This window comes from Scomber scombrus, chromosome 10 (assembly GCF_963691925.1).
Source record: "Scomber scombrus chromosome 10, fScoSco1.1, whole genome shotgun sequence".
NCBI classification, from domain to species: Eukaryota; Metazoa; Chordata; class Actinopteri; order Scombriformes; family Scombridae; genus Scomber; species Scomber scombrus.
In genome coordinates this window covers 31,850,951-31,864,005 of record NC_084979.1, presented here as the reverse complement: position 1 = coordinate 31,864,005, position 13,055 = coordinate 31,850,951, and the positions used below count along the sequence as shown (strand labels likewise).

The following is a 13,055-nucleotide window of genomic DNA, read 5'->3' as shown; positions in this document are numbered from 1 at the left end:
TTTTTTAGAGCAACAGACAATGAGGAATATCCAACTCTCTGCTCTATGACCGATCCAGCCAAACACGGTATTCAGAAGTGCTGCACTTTGTGTCAGTGGATGCAGGCAGGAGTGAAACCTGACGGAACAGTGACATCTAGTGGCTTCTGTGCAGATTACATGTCAGTCAATCACATGATGTATTTGTTAACTTATTTTTTATTTATTTATTTTGTATATGATTGTTAATTGAGTAGTGGAGAATGGTTAGGTTTAACCTTCCTGTTGTCCTCGAGTCAAGGAAGGAAGGAAAGATGGAAGGATGGAATGAAGGAAGGAATGATGGAAGGGAGGAAAGGAGGAAGGAAGGATGGAAAGGAAGTAAGGATGGAAGAAAGAAGGAGGGAGGGAGGGAGAAAGGAAAAGGTGAAGGAAGGACAGAAGGAAGGGAGGAGGAAAGAAAGAGAAAAGGAGGGAGGAAGGAAGGAAAGGAAGGAGGGACGGAGGAAGGAAGGAAGGAAGAAGGGAGGGAGGGAGAAAGGAAAAGAGGAAGGAAGGAAAGAAGGTAGGGAGGAGGAAAGAAAGAGAAAAGGAGGGAGGAAGGAAGGGAGGAAAGGAAAGAATTAAGGGAGGAAGGAAAGGAAGGAAGAAAAGAAGGAAGGAAGGAAGGAAGGAGGGAGGGAGGAAGGAAGGAAAGAAGGAATATTGCATATGCTTCATCCTACTCCCTTTTCTGACATGTTGGGTTCATTTTATTATAGTTGTTTTGACTGTTCTCATTGGTTTTGTTTGTTTGTTTGTTTCTTAGATTACTTTTTTTCTCATACATGTTCGAAATAAATCAAAAATAATAGCGAGTAAGCTGCACAGTTTATAAATACATAATACATTGTGTGTGTACAAACGCAGATAAAATGTAATGTGTATATAAATATAGGCCTGTATTTGAATACATCACGTCATCAGAGTAGCTGTACTGTGACAGAAATAAATAAATAAAGAGGGAATATTTTGACATGAAGTATAATGAAAACGTCTTTTCAAAGCAAAGCACTCCATGACTAAGATGACTGGCGGTCATGTGATAGTTGTAGAGATATTACATGAGAGACTATTACAGTCTACAGTAGATGATGTTTCACTGTCAGCTGCAACATGACGGGTTAGGGTTGCAGAGACACCGAGCAGCTGTCAGAGGGAGATAAGTTTCTTAGTAACGGAAATAGCTGCTGCGGCTAAAAATCTAACAACCCTCTCAGAAAATTGAAAGTTGTTTGAATTAATTTTCATTTATGGGATGGTCACTACAGGTGTACATCCGGGTGTGATGTCAGACTTGGCTCTGCTACCATTTTCAGGGTTTTTTCTAGCTTGTATTTTCCTTTTAAAGCAGATTTGTGATCTTGCAAATGAAGTTTACTTAAATAATACTTTCTTTTATGCTTTTTGTTGTTGTTGTTGTTGTTACTTTATCTTTTATTATTATCAGGATATTATATGTGATACTTTAAATGGCAAGGACGAGAATAAGAATAACTCAGTACTAGCAGTTTAGTAACAACCACAACTGTACTGTTATCTGCAGCTGGCAGGCTCAAGTACAATACACCAGCACAAAACCATAGTCTTCCTCTTGTTGCTTGGAAGAAGCTAACTGGTGTTACTGAGAAGTGACTACACACATTTTCCTCCCATATTGTTTTCCACTACAGTTAATAAGTTCTGGTCATTGGAGTATTTCCACTCTTTATGTTGAGCAGCTGAGCACTGAAACTGAGTTGGCTCTGTTCACAGTGCTTGGGTTTATAGGTAAGGACACTGAACATTTTGATCCACACAACTGTATTCACAACACTGATGATGATTTTAGGGAACTGAAATACAATGTAGTTGATTTGGCCCACGCAACCCAAAGTGAGAAAGTTAGACTTGTGTGGAAGATGAGCTCTAAAGCTGTTCACACATTTATGCAGACACAACTGCAACTGAAACATCAGATACTTTGGTGAAGAAAAGCTACCAGGTACATTATCTATGAACATTTAACAATATTTTCTCATCATGTTGAGAGAAAATGTGATTCACCAGTGTTATGTTTATAACAAAATATATCTGCTGTTGTAATTTAGTCAAATATGAACATAATTTGCAGGACACCGAGTTGACTCATAGTGTAGAAGAACAACATTTCACAATAAGAAAGTAAGAAGTTGTTGAACATTCTCGGAAACATGATCAGTTGTGTATCATCAGCATAAAGGTGAAGAATAGCAAGTTTATAGTTAATATCTGCTGATTTAACAAAGAATAAAGAAAGATAGTAGAACAAACTGGAACCTTGCAGCACATGTTAACCTGCTCAGTACAGAATCCAGATCCAAATCCAAACATCATTATTTGTTTGCTGTCTCTATGAAGGCAGAGTAGATGTTGTCTGGATCAGCTGCATCCAGGTTCTTGAGGTGGACAGATAACTGAAAATAAAAAAAGGAATGACATCAAACTTGAAGTTTGCTGATATTTTAGTGATAACAACTCAACAGGTCAGAGGTCTAATAACAGTCATTATGATTTTATATAATCATACTTTTGTTCATATTAATGGAGTAGTTGCAGGCATCAAATTGTTTATTACTAACTACAAAAATAAGGATTAGGGTTAACATGAGACATTCAGAGTTAAAGAAAGTCACCTCCTTGTTTCTGCTGTCTGAAGTTTCTCTGGTGTTCAAACCAGAGTTCCTTCTCATCATCAGTTTGTAGACGAGCAGCAGAACAACAGCAACCAGCACAATAATCAGAGACATAGATGCAACCAGAGGCCAGAAGTAACCTGGACGAGAGACATTGGGGACGGCTGGGAAGGAAGAGAGAGAAAGACATGTAGAGTATAGTTTAAAAGGCTGGGATCTTCTGTCTTGTAGTCAGAGCTTGTTTTTGACCACGGAACATGTGGTTGATGTGAAACACAATCAGTGGTTTCATATTATCACTCTGATCTACAGGATGCAGGAATGCACCAACAAAAGCAGGAGAGAAGAAGGCCGCAAGCAATGCAGGATTGCATGAAATAATCAGTTTCCAAATATTTTATGACTGAGGAAACATGTTCTACACTTGTGTTGGACCTAAAGGACACACTCAGCATGTTTTGGTGAGTAACACTGAATATAAATATAACCTGTTTACAAGAAAACTGCACAGGGAACCTTTATCAAACATAGAGATCTTCCTGTTGAACAAAACCCTCAAAGACTTTGGTCTGGATGTTTGTTGACTTGTCATGTGTTTACATCATATGTTAATAATTATCTTACATCATGAGAAATGTAGGATGTGTTTAAATATTAGGTATGAAGATAATAAGGTAATATATTGTAAAACTGAATGTGAAATGTATTCTTCTTGTTACTAAATAAATATTTGACTGTTTTAAGAGGACGTTTAGTTGCAGAGAGACAGTGATGGACAGATGGACAGACATGAACTGTCCTGTACCTGCAAACTGCTCTGTGGTTTCAGGGAAAGATGATGAAGGTGTGAAGCTTCCTGAACTGGAGATTAAGCTCTGTGTTGTTGCTGGTGTGGAGGCTGATGAGACTGATGTTGGAAAAGGTCGGAGAGTCCAGTTTGGTTCTTCAGTGGTTGGAGCTGTGAACAATGAAAACACAATGAAACTATCAGATACTGAATCAATAATATAGAGGAATGAAGACAAAGTTTGGCATGAGATTATTGATTAATATTATAATATGAAGAGCAGGCCAGCAGCTAAAGTATACTGAAAAAGCAGATGATGAGTCCTTTTAAGTTGAATCTGGACACAATGAGCCAACAGTGTGTACTGTACAGACAGCAGACCAAGTGAAATCCTGACACCATGATTTTAGTGCCACCATTGACTGTAAATAAATATGGACAACAAGTCTCCACTTCCTGCCCCTATTCAAAAGTGAAGTCAAAATATCTGCTTTCTGAGCTGCTATTCTGCTTGTGTGATGTCATTTACAACCTGTGCCATATGATGCCGGAGCCGGGACGTCACTAGGATTTTATGTTTAGGCGGGCTAAGCCCCAAAGCAATGTGCGCGCTGCAAATTTTTTCTTAAACAAAAATTACATCTTTGAGGTATACAGAGCTCTATGAGCGATGTGCCATGCTCACAGTCTACCAGAACCAGTCGTCCTGCAGTAAGCACCGCTGCAGACGTTGGTTGAACATTAATATACATCGCTGTACATTTTTTGAAGGCGTTAGTTAAGGCGGCCGCCTAAGCTGGAAAGTGCTGTGGGAAACCCTGAATGGTTTGGGGGGGCTTTAGAACATTTTAGGGAGGCTTAAGCCCCCCCCCAAAAAAATTGGCCTAACGTCGTCCATGTGCCCGAGGCTTTCACAGCTGCCAATCATGATATCAAACACTCTTTTATATCTAATCAAAAACAAATTCATCATGAAAATGAGCAGTTGTATAAACATCAGTGTGATTTTTTTTCCAGAGGTAATCCTGATATTTTGGCTTCACTTTCGGGGGGCTGTCATAACATCCATCTTTATACATCATGATTGTTGATGGGTACCACACCTCCTCCTACGACTTTCGGCCCACTGTTGTGCACAGTGAGTTACCAAAACAGTGCTCCACAGGAAAAAATTCCAGTTTGATTGTGTGAAGCCTCTGACCATTATCTTTTTTCTTTAAGAATTCATATGCACTTACCAGAAGGTACATACATAAACTTAAACATAAACTTTTTCATGATTTTCTATGCAAAACTCACCATCTACAACAAAGATCGGGAATGAGTAGGATGAATCTGGAGACAAAGGTCTGCCGTAACCACACTTGTACCGTCCTGTGTCCGACTTCTTCAGCTGTGTGATGGTCACATACAGTCCATATGCAGATCCTTTTGTACTTTCAATACTGTATCTGCTCCTCTGAGCTCTGTTATCTGCTGTTTCAATCAGGATGTCTTCTTCTTTTTTACATTCATCCTTACAAAAGAACTTCCTCCTTCCATAGACTGTACCACTGCATCCATATGTGGCACTTCCTCCCTCAGTTACTGCACGGATGAAACCAGTGTTTACCCCCAAGGGTAGTTCTGAAAAGATGAACAATCAACAGTTAATGTCTGTACTTCCTGTAAGATGCTGCAGTCTGATCACAATATTTCCTGCTTCACATTCACACAGATCCACAGAGTCACACTGGGAGCTGCCCAGTTCAACCACAGTCTGACTGCTGGATACACTGAGTCAATATATCATAAACATACAGTGGCCCCGAAGGGCAAAGGACAACAACAAAAAGAAAAATACAAGGACAAAAAGAAAAACATAACAGAATCAGAATCAGCAGAATCAGAATCACATGTATTGTCATTATACAGGTAGTACAACGAAATTAGAGGCAATGCCTTAAAGTGCACATGAAAAAATACATAAACCGCATTCAGTCCATTCACACATAAAATTGTAGTAGAAACAGTGTAATAATATAAATAATACATAAATAATACATACATATTGTAGTTGCAGCAGCAGAGGGTTAGCCATGTTTGTGTTCAGCAAGAAACTTTCAGTAGAAACTCACCATCTTTCACAATGAGGTCAAATTCACAGAAAGCATCTGGAACCAAAGATCCACCCAAACCATATCTGTACCGTCCAGAGTCCGACTTGGTCAGCTGTGTGATGGCCACAAACACAACCCTTTTTCCAGTGGATCTCGTTTCATATCTGATGCTGTATCTGCCGCTCTGAGTTGTGACACCATCTGTTTTAATGAGAATGTTTTCTTCTTTACATTCTCCTTTACAGAAGAACTTGGTGCTTCCAGACGAAGTCAAGTAGCAATTTAATGAACCCTTTCCTCCTTCAGCTCCAGCATAAAGGTTTACTGCATTGCTGAGTCCAGTGTTTCCATCCTGCAGTGCTGTTGGAAAGATGAACAGTGAATACTTTGTGTATTATAGACTTACTGTAAAACAGACTGCAGCTTAATGAGAGCTAATCCATCACTTCACAGAGAAGCAGAGATGAAACAGAGGCAATGTGGTGGAAGAAACAGCACATACTCTTCTGTGTCTTATAATTAAACATCATCCTAACACCTTATATGAAAGCTTTGCTTCACAGTTAGATGTGTCTGGGTTTTGTTTACCATATATGGTGATAATGATTCTCACTTTTCTTCCTTGTCTGTAAATATGAGTTGAGAACCACATAAGGGAAGTGTCAAGATATCATGAGGAACATGTTGCTGTTTCCTGTGTTGTGTGGTTGTAGACTGCTGTATAAAACCAAGAACTGACAGAGGCTGCTGCTCTCGGTCTAATGCATATAATGTTATAGGTTGAAACACTTAAAAGTGTTTTGATTGAATAACACAGAAAGACATTGTGTCTTTGTGAGTCTCTTATTTTAGTAGAACATTTTAACTACAGGCAGCAAAGTGTTCACTGACTGTACAGCAGTTGCTGTTGTTCTACTCTCAGCTGCAGTTGTAGTCACAGTGTTAAATTCAAAGATTAGATTATAGAAATGTTGCAGCAGCAAATAGTAACAGAATCATTTAGAGAACAACAGAATAACAAATTAACATCACAGCAACATAAAAACTTAAGTGATAGAAATGTGACATTTGTTAAAATGTGCTGCACCTTTACAGGTAATCAGTCCTCACCTGATAAGAAGCAGAAGAACAGAACCTGGTGGATATTCATTCTGAGTTTCATCCTGATGCAGAAAATCATCAAACTGTCAGAGAACTGCCTCAATATGTCTGTCTGATCAATCAGGAAGATGGAGACGCTTTAACTTAACATTACTTCCTCTCCCCCCCCTCTCTCTCTCTCTCTCTCTCTCTCTCTCTCTCTCTGTCTGTCTGTCTCTTTACAAAATGAAGACAATGATAATGATGGTTAAGTGTACATTAATGAGTAAATAATCTTATTTTGTGACCCATTAAATTACCTCTATGACCTCTGTATAATTATTCAGACACATTAAAACCAACAAAGCAAACAGTCCAGTATGTAAACACACCAGCATCTCACTGCAAAATATATTGACCTCATACATATCGTTACATAGGCCTTACAAGAAACATCACCTGGATGCACTGGGACGCATCATCAGTATTGTAACCTGGAGTCAACAGGTGTTTCGGGTCTCACAACATACACCCTCGTCCACAGATCAGCCCTCTTCATCCAAAGCCACCTTGTAGCTTTCTCTGCGGCTTTGCTTGCGGATTTAATGGCCCTCTTCTTGGCTGCTCCTGTGACTCCTAATCGATAGAGGACTTTGCAGAGTGAACGTCCTGCAAAGCCTCTGCAGCCGACCTCTATGGGCTCGTAGAATGGTCTCCAGCCTCTGCCCCTGCACTCCTCCACTAGTTCCTGATACGTGGCGTGTTTCCTCTCATTAGCTTCCTCTATGCGCTTTTCCCAGGGCACTGGAGCGATGTCGTTGCAATGTGTGCTGGGAACTTCAGCTGCTTTCCCAGGTCGACCTGCAGCTGCCAGTCAGAGGCTGTGTGGAGGAGGCCTGTTGTTGTCTGTGGCCAAGCGCAGGGCTTCTCTCCATCATGAAGGGGATTGCCCTCTTCGGAGCTTGATGGTGCTTGCTGGTGCTGATGGCTGAGACTACACTTTCGGCAACTGCCTTAAGCACCTGGTCATGGCGCCAATGATAGCGGCCATCTGCCAGGGCCTTTGGACAGCTGCTGAGGAGATGTTCCAAATGAGCCTCTTCCAGAGCAGAGAGGGCAAGAAGGTGTCTCGCTCTTACCCCAAACGTGGCGGTTTGCTGGCCTTGGCAGGGCATCATAGACTGCTTGCACCAGGAACCGGACCCAATGGAAATCTGCCTGCATGATGTTTGACCAGGTGATCCTGCGCTACAGCACACTTTCCCACTTAGTCCAGGCTCCCTGCTGCCGAAGTCCTACCGTTCTGCTCACTCGCTCTTCCTCCACACCAGCTCGGACCTCTTCCTGGAGTAGATGGTGCCTCTCCTTGCCCTGGGTCTTGCTAACTTGGGTCTTTGGGAAGTAACCCAAGCCTGCTCTGCCAGACGCCAAGGTGCCCACCAGTGCCTTCTGTCTAAGGCGTGATTCTGCGACTTCCACTGCCTTGTCCGCCCTCCATTACCTTCCTGTCCTGACCTTTATACCGGCTGATGACACTTTGCAGTCCCTGGAGTCCTTGTACTGTTGGGCTTCTCTTGTGCGTGCTACCTTGAATTCTTCAGTGAGGCCACTGAATGGTAGCTGCAGGGGGCTACTCGTCCCATACAGGGCTGCGCTGGAGAGGCTGGAAGACCCAGCCACTTCCGAAGAAAGCCACTGATCTTCCTTTCAAGGGACTCCATGGTTGTCATAGGGACTGCATAGATCAGGAGTGGCCACAGGACTCGGGTCAGGATGGAATGCTGGTAGGCCAGACTTGTCAACCTTGGTGAGCCAAGTACCGAGCTGTTGCGTGGACTTCTGGATGGCGACGGTGTCTTTCAGGCTTGAGTGAAATAGCTTCCCCAAACTCTTGACCGGCTGCTCTGTGATGGATGGTATGATGGTTCTTGAGATTGAAAACCGGAAATTGTCAGTCACCTTACCCTTCTTCAACACCATGGACCTTGACTTAGAGTGCTTCAGATCCTTAATCTTACTGGGAACATGGTGGTGGTCTAGTGTGAGCTCAACCAGCTTGTGAGGTATAGACCCGTAGGCGTTGGCCAGGTCCAACCACAACACTGCAAAGTCTCCTCTATTCTCATGAGCTCTCTGATGAGCTGCGTAACTACACCAGTGTGCTACAAGCAGCCGGGAACTCCAGGAACCCCGCCCTTCTGGACGGAAGGGTCAATGTAGTTGTTCTTGAGTAGATACTTGGTCAGTCTTCTGGAGACGATGCTGAAAAACACCTTCCCTTCTACACTCAACAGTGAGATTGTCCGAAACTGGTCGATGTTTCTCGATTTCTCTTTGGGGATCCACACTCCCTCCGCACACCTCCACTGGTCAACAACTCTCCCTCTTTGCCAGATCACCTTTAAGGTCTTCCATAGGTCCCGGAGAAGCTCTGGGCAGTGCTTGCAGGTAGGGTACACCCCTGGGTCCTGGAGTAGATGATGATCAAGCTGCCTTAATGACCCCCTCCACCTCCTTCAGGCTCAACTCCCTCAGATTGAACTTTGTTGTTGGGGGGGCGGGGTTGATGACGGCTCTGTTGGCGTCCAGATCGTGTTCCCTCATTGGGTCACTTTAGGAATCCTGGACTGACTGAGGCCGACTCTGTGCCTGCACCATCACTGAGCACTGATTACCTGGCATTCACTGTGAGCACAGAGGATGGCATCCCAGGGAGAGTACTGTGGGACTGTGGACACCAGCTGGCGGAGGTATTTAGCAACATATTCAACTTCTCTCTGTCAACATGCACTGTCCCTAAATGCCTCAAGTCTGCCACCATTGTGCCTGTCCCCAAGAAGACATCTATCAGCATTCTGAATGACTACAGACCCCTCACTCTTACTTCAACTGTGATGAAGTGTTTTGAGAGACTGGTCCTGGCCCATATTAAATCTTCACCCCCAACAACCCTGGACCAACATCAATATGCCCACAGAGCCAATAGATCAACAGAGGACGCCATCAACACACAGCTCTGCACTCTGCACCCTAACACATATGTAAGAATGTTGTTTGTAGACTTTAGTTCTGCTTTCAATACCATCATCCCCAGCAGAATGGTGGACAAACTGCTCAGGGTGGGTGTAAATGCCAACACGTGCAGATTGATTAAGGACTTTTTAATAACCTGGGGTCCTATCACTCCCCAGTCCTGACGCTCAGTACCGAAGCCCCACAGGGTTGTGTGTGCTGAGTCCTATGCTTTTCACCCTGAACACCTACGACTGCACACGATCCACAGCACCAAACAGATCATCAAGTTTGCTGATGAAATGACTGTGGTGGAGCTGATAAAAAACAACGACGAGGCTGCATATAGAGAGGAAGTCCAAACATGTATTGTTTTGGTGCTCTGATAATAACCTGGCACTTAACCCGACAAAAACAAAGGAACCGGTCATTGACTTCAGGAGGAAGAGAGAGCTACCGGCTCCTCTCTACATTAGAGGAGACACGGTGGAGAGAGTTACCGATCTTAAGTTCCTGGGTACATACATCACCCAGGACCTCATATGGACTGTTCTCACCACTGCTCTAGTGAAGAAGGCACAGCAGCAGCTCTATTTTTCAAGGACTCTGTGGAGATTGAATCTCTCCCCACAGCTTCTGTTGTCCTTCTACAGATGTTCAGTTGAAAGTATCTTCTCTCATGGCGTCCTGGTGTGGTTTGCTAGCTACACTGTGGCTAACAAGAAAGCATTACAGAGAGTGATTAAAATTGCACAGGACAACAAACACAAAGCTACCCTCCTTTAAAGGCATTTACAGACATTTACAAACATGATACTCATCCTGCCAATCACCTCTTCACTCTGCTGCCTTCTGGGAGGCATTACAGGTCAATGAAGACCTGCACCTCCAGACTAACAGTGTTTATCCAAGTGCAATTAAGGAACTAAACTCTATCAAATAAAACTGCAACAATTCATGATTTGTGCAATAATGAATAATCTCCTGCTGGGGTATTCAATATAATATAATGTGCAATATATTTATTTCTTATTATTTATTTGCCAATTTATTCATTTATTCTACATTCGAGTCATGATTGATTGTGTTCTTTTTTTATCCTGCTTTTTTTTTGGTAGTTATTCGTTTGTTCTTTTATACGCCATTAAAAGGAGAAGCACTGAAATGTCAACAACAACAATAAACATATTCTATTCTATTCTTTTGGACAAGTTTCTTAAGGACTCAGTAAAGTATTTTTGTTGAGCCTCATTAAAAGTTTCTCATGATTATGACATTATACAAAGGACTAGTAAATGAATCATTATTCAGCAAAGTAGAAGAAAAAAACAAAATGAGCAGAAATTCACCAAATCAATCATCAATCAATCGTCATTCAAAAATGAAATGTATAGTGTATTAAAGATATCTTTAAAAAGCATTAAATATCAAGAATTTTTCTTGAAAAATGTTCCAGTTAAAGAGTCGTGATGTCTGTCTGATGTTTAGAGAATGAATCAGCTGAAACACACAACAGAAAACTTTATTTAAAACAAAAAACAACTTACAGCCAACCAAAACTTCAACTTCAGGATTTTACAAAGGTCATGTTATCAGGATGCTATCAGTAAACCACACACGCACGCACGCACGCACGCACGCACGCACGCACGCACGCACACACACACACACACACACACACACACACACACACACACACACACACACACACACTTTCTTTTCCTTTTTCTGGCTCTCACTTTCTCACACACACATTTAAACTGACTCTCAGCTCTGCTGCCCCCTGGTGGAGGATTTACTGTGAATCAGCTGAGTTCACACTGACGGAGAAACCAACAGTCAGGATCTCAAATGAACAAAGCAGTTTTTCTTGCTGTAAATCATTCCTCCTCCAGTTTGCAATCCAAACTGTTATCTGCTGATTAAAATAAGAATAAAGAAAGTACAACAAACTGGAACCTTGCAGCACATGTTAACCTGCTCAGTACAGAATCCAGATCCAAATCCAAACATCATTATTTGTTTGTTGTCTCTCTAAGTGTAGAGTAGGTTTGGTCTGGATCCATGTCGGCTGCATCCAGACTCTGGTAGACGGGATCTTCACTCATGGAGACAGGAGGACGGTTCTTATAGACGACAGATAACTGAAAATAAAACAGGAATAACATCAAACCTAAAATACAGCAGTAAGTAGTGTAACAGAACAGATATTGTGTTCTTCTTAGATAATTGTATGCTGATATTTTAGTGATAACAACTCAAAAGGTCAGAGGTCTAATAACAGTCATTATGATTTTATTTCATTATAGTTTTGTTCATATTAGTGAAGTAGTTGCAGACATGAGATTGTTTATTACTAACTACAAAAATAAAATGTGTGCCAACAGTTAGAGTTAACATGAGACATTCAGAGTTAAAGAAAGTCACCTCCTTGTTTCTGCTGTCTGAAGTTTCTCTGGTGTTCAAACCAGAGTTCCTCCTCATCTTTAGTTTGTAGACGAACAGCAGAACAACAGCAACCAGCACAATAATCAGAGACATAGATGCAACCAGAGGCCAGAAGTAACCTGGAAGAGAGACACCGGAGATGGCTGGGAAGGAAGAGAGAGAGAGAGAGACATCTAGTGTATAGTTTAAAAGACTGGGATCTTTTGTCTTGTATTCAGAGCTTGTTTTTGACCACGGATGTGGATCTACGTTGTGAACATGTGGTTGATGTGATACAATCCTACCAGTGGTTTCACATTATCTCACTGATCTACAATGTGCAGGAATGTGCCCAGAAACGCAGTAATGAACCAATAAAAGCAGGAGAGAAGAAGGCCGCAAGCAATGCATGATTTGAAATAATCAGTTTCCAAATATTTTATGACTGAGGGAACAAGCTCAGCACTTGTGTTGGACCTAAAGGACACACTCAGTGTTGAGAAAGTCATCCAGTTTCAGCACTGGCATCCTCTTTAGCCTATTCACAGTTTATATGCACAGTCTGCTGCTGTGCACACAGTGTGCATGTGAACAAACAGTTCACAGATGCTCTGTATTGAGTTATAATTCTACAAACTTCTTACAAAACATTGTAAATGTAAAAATGTATATCATAATGTCTCATGTATAATGACAGCGCTCATGTCTCTTTAATAGTCTGATGGTCACTTTAATGCTGTTCATTTCATATGATCCCTGACCATGTTGTTTATGTTAATTAGTGATTTATTATCATGCCTTCAGGATGATATTTATGTTACAGTGCAATGACAGCACTGTAACAGGGGCCGTCACACATTTCTTTAACTCACCATCTGTGTGTATTATGTCAGCAGTAGTAATGACAGAGATGTGCCTCAGAGCTATGAGGATTATATTTTGTTCATGTATACATCCTTGTACTGTTTATCATTGCAT

The 13,055-nt window shown here is 41.8% G+C and overlaps 1 pseudogene; it reads right to left on the bottom strand.

Annotated features, from left to right (window-relative positions):
* Nucleotides 1–7,119: 7,119 nt before the first annotated feature.
* LOC133987772 (uncharacterized) lies at nucleotides 7,120–9,296 on the bottom strand (annotated as a pseudogene).
* Between the last annotated feature and the right edge of the window lie 3,759 nt (nucleotides 9,297–13,055).